Source organism: Ranitomeya imitator, chromosome 1 (assembly GCF_032444005.1).
Source record: "Ranitomeya imitator isolate aRanImi1 chromosome 1, aRanImi1.pri, whole genome shotgun sequence".
Lineage (NCBI taxonomy): Eukaryota > Metazoa > Chordata > Amphibia > Anura > Dendrobatidae > Ranitomeya > Ranitomeya imitator.
Genome location: NC_091282.1, coordinates 1,109,136,639 through 1,109,140,786, shown reverse-complemented (window position 1 = coordinate 1,109,140,786; position 4,148 = coordinate 1,109,136,639). Strand labels below are relative to the sequence as shown.

The 4,148-nt window shown below is 43.6% G+C and overlaps 1 pseudogene; it reads right to left on the bottom strand.

Moving 5' to 3' along the window:
* Positions 1 to 2,326: 2,326 nt before the first annotated feature.
* LOC138656840 (phenylalanine--tRNA ligase alpha subunit B-like) lies at positions 2,327 to 3,877 on the bottom strand (annotated as a pseudogene).
* Positions 3,878 to 4,148: the final 271 nt, after the last annotated feature.

The following is a 4,148-nucleotide window of genomic DNA, read 5'->3' as shown; positions in this document are numbered from 1 at the left end:
AATGCTATTGTCTTATATCTCAGGTTAGTACAAAGATGCACTGGTGGTCATTAAGAGGTTAAATCTGTCTCCAAATTTGTCTTAAATGATCTATAAAATTACTTTAAAAAAAGGAGTAACTGTAAGGTGAAAGAGGCAGAGCACAAAAAAACTGCAACCTCTAGTGCAGGAGCAAAAACTGATAAAAATGCAGAACACAAGTTATAAAATGGCCAGAAATTGTGTTATTCCTCATGTACACACGCAGGACAGATTATTCTTAAAAATTTCACCTTTACATTCTTCGTTACAGTCATTTTTTTAAAGTGTGGGATATTACAAACAGCATAATGATCTCCCTTTTTGTCCGCTTTCCTGTCCATCAGTCATGTTCCAACTTAAAACAAACGATTTTACTCAGTTCCTTTCTCAGCTCGTCCAGTTCACATTCAGGTACAGCACCGGATACTTCATAAGATACATTTTCTTTCCCTGTGCTGTCCCTCACTTGTTTAGGGCCATCACAGGATCGTACTGTTGTCCCCGGAACCACAGCATTCTGTCTGACAAATCTGGCTATCATTAGGAGTTCCCTGTCCGTTTCGCACCAGACACACAGGAATCTTCCTATATAGCTGTCTGCCACCATGACGACGCTGCCCTGCATTCCCTTGCTTCACTGGCAATCATTACTCCTGTGCCCTGGACGAGCTGGGCTCCTTTTTTAAAACAACGTTGCGTGGCTCAACTGCCCCGTATAGGCTCTGAGGCCCTACTGCCTAAAGTGTGGGAAACTCACTGACTTACTCACAGTTGGCCCCTCCTATCTTACTCTTACTGCTATTCCTACAATGCCCCCCTCTAGTGGGCTAAATCAATCACTATGTTTCTCTATAGCTGTACATTGCAGGAACAATGTACATTAGCAGCATTATATTACAAGGCAGCAGAACAATATATATGTATATATCCGAATATACCAAACATATAAGATGTACCAGCACTTCAGGGGTATAGAAGCAGGTGCAGGGTATAAGCTGTCCCCTGTAACCCCTTACAGCGTCATCCAGATGTTACAAGATCAATGAAGCCTGTGATTGGCTGGAACTGGAACAGTGCGTCATCAGATGCCTCTTTCATGGTGAAATTTTTAGTCAATTGACTTCTAAAGCAAATTACAGGCTTGCTCTGTTATATTCTAAAGCTCATGCCTCAGAAAAAAATGTTGTGCTGGATAACTCTTTAATAGAAATATGAATATAATAAATAGCATGGGGAAATACCAATTCCACTTTACCTAATAGTCACTCATTTCTCGAACGTTTACTGACAGCCTGCAGCTGAATTTAGGAAACAAAAATACAGAATTTATAGAACTAGAATCTAAAAATAAGCAGTTGTTATAAGGAAAAAAAAGGTTTATATGGACCATCCCGTGGCACAAAATGACCGCTGATGGGTAAACCTTTACTGTTCGTAGTCGTTTAATAGCTCGTTTTCAAAGTAAATGATGTGCACTGAGTGGTCTGCAATAGATCACTCAGTGCACATAGGCTGCTATAGTTCTCAGCAGTGCGAGTCCTGATGACTCAGGGTGAGTCATCAAGGCAGATGATATTCAGATGATATTTTACGCTGTGCATAAAGATGGCTTTGCTCATCCACTGGGTGTTCAGCGCATGTTCACACTGAAAAATATTGGTTATTGTCATGCTTAGGTATCCTTGATGTGACAAAGTCACTAGTGAAGTGCTGGAGGGGAGATATGTTTCACTACGCTTAATGGCATCAGTGATAGAAAACCCAGAGTATTTTCCACCAGCAGGTTAAGTGTTGTGAGGATTAAGCTAAGTTGTATAAATGGGCTGGTTTTTATGTGAACATCCATAGAGTGGGTGGGAAGATGTTTTCCTTATCTCCACTTGCAGAGCCAGCACCATCGTGTGCTGACAGGACCTGTGTGATGTCACAGTCATGTGTTCAGTCACATGGCCTAGGGCTTAAATAGCTGTGTTCTAAAGGCAGTGGGGGTTCAGCAAGGCTGGAGGAGGGATTTCCAGTGCTTTGTGCCCTGAAGAGGAAAGACTGAACCTGTGTTGCTCCAGAACAGGCCACTCCCCGCAATTGTATGGACTGTGTTCCAGAGTATTGTTTTATTTGTTTTCCTGCTTTACCCCAAACAGCTGTATTTATTTTTCCCATCATGTTTGTTTATGCCATCTGTCTAATAAACTAACAAAAGATTTAAAGAGACAGTGTTAATGTTTTTTTCCCTCCATGTAACGCTGAGTAAGCTGAACTACCACAACTGGTGGAGAATGCAGACAAAATACAAGTGGCATTCTAATTAGGAGTCCAGGCGGCATATAGGGCTGTCGTACACCATTTGGAGATTAACCTTATGTCTCACCAGTTCTCTTATGTTATTAATGCCATACTTTATCATTGTCGGCCTCTACAGTGACAGACCCCAGGCAATGACAGACACAGCCTCAGGTAGACCCATAGGAAGGAGCATTTCTGGATGGAAATCTCCAGAGTTCCCAACTTCCAAGCATTTCTTCAAACCTTCATGACAACTGAAGATTTCCATGCTGAGCTCTGTGTAAGGATTATATGCAGGCTTGAAACACAATTTATTGATTCCAAGTTTAGTGAAGAATTCCTTCAGGACACCCATGAGGTCTCCTAGGGCAAGTCCAACATCAGCCACTACACCTTCTATCTGGTGAAATTCTGCTAGATGGGTGGCATCCAGAGTTTCATTTCTGAATACTCTCTCAATGGAGAAATATTTCACTGGTGTGAACTCCTTCTGCTGAGCAACTTTGTAGAGCATACGAGCACTGACCGCCAAGGTGTTGGTCCACAGGAGATTTTTCTTGGCCTCATTTATCCTCCAATCATATTTATACCCCTGTGATCTATATCCTATCTCAGAATGAACTTTCTTCACCCACTCTAGATAATCCATTGGAAATTCTGATACATCACTGGATACTGCAGAAAGAAGGTGTCGTGTTGGTCTCTGGCTGGATGTCAAAGTTCCAGAAGGAGCTCTCTATGAAGTTGTTGGTTGGCATCTCTGTAAATCCCATCTCTAAGCAGATATGTCTAAACTGTGTGTGGACTTTCATCAGTGGGTGCAGGTGCCCACATTCGGGCATGACTCCCAACACATTGAATGTATAGGCCTTAAATTTCTTGTCTTTCCAACAACCGCTGGCGATCATTTCTGGAGTCAGGTCCGTCTTCTGTTTGGTAATACTCATTCTGAGTCATTACCTTCATTACCCAGAAGGTTTTAATACTCACTTCTTTAAGGAGCGATTGGACCTTACTGAAGCCCACCTTCATGATGGCGAGTTTATTTAGCTCGCTCTGCAGCAGACCCTCTTTGGGTAAGCTCTGGAACACTCAGAAATCATGACTGCCACTGTCAGCGATCTCCTGCCCCTCGACGCTCAGATCTCACTTCTTGCTGGATCTCTGAGGCACCTCCCAGGGACTGCAGACTCATCACTGCACCACTTGCTGGTGGTCTACTCCAAGAGTTCTCACCAGTTCCAGGCTGCCCGACCCATGAAGCCACTATCCCGCAGCTTCTGGAGCATCAGCTCCACAACTGTGTTATCAGCCTTGCTGCCAACTTCCCTGCTTGAGATGGATGGACAGTGGCGCTTCTATAATGAGTACAGGAAGATAAATGAGATGTCCAAGTTCGACACCTATCTGATGACATGGGTCAATGAGCTCATTAAGAGGCTAGGGCCAGTCAGATATATTACCACACTGGACCTAATGAAAGGGTACTGGAAAATTCATCTGTCCCCAAGTGCCAAGGAGAAGACAACCTTCTCTGTACCTGATGGGTGCTTCCAGTATACCCGGATGCCATTTGGACTACAAGGTACTAGCTACTTTCCAGAGGGCCATGGACCGGAACCTAGCCTCTCACAAAAAGTACGCAGCTGATTATTCGTATGACATTGTGATCTTCAGCCCGGATTGGGGAAGTCACCTGAAGAAAGTCCAGGTGGTACTGAATGCCCTGAGGAAGGCAAGGTTTACCATAAAACCAAAAAAGTGCACCCTTGGGAAAGAAGAGGCAAAATACTTGGGCTGCCTTATTGGAAGGGGTGAGATAATGCCACAAACACACAAGGTGG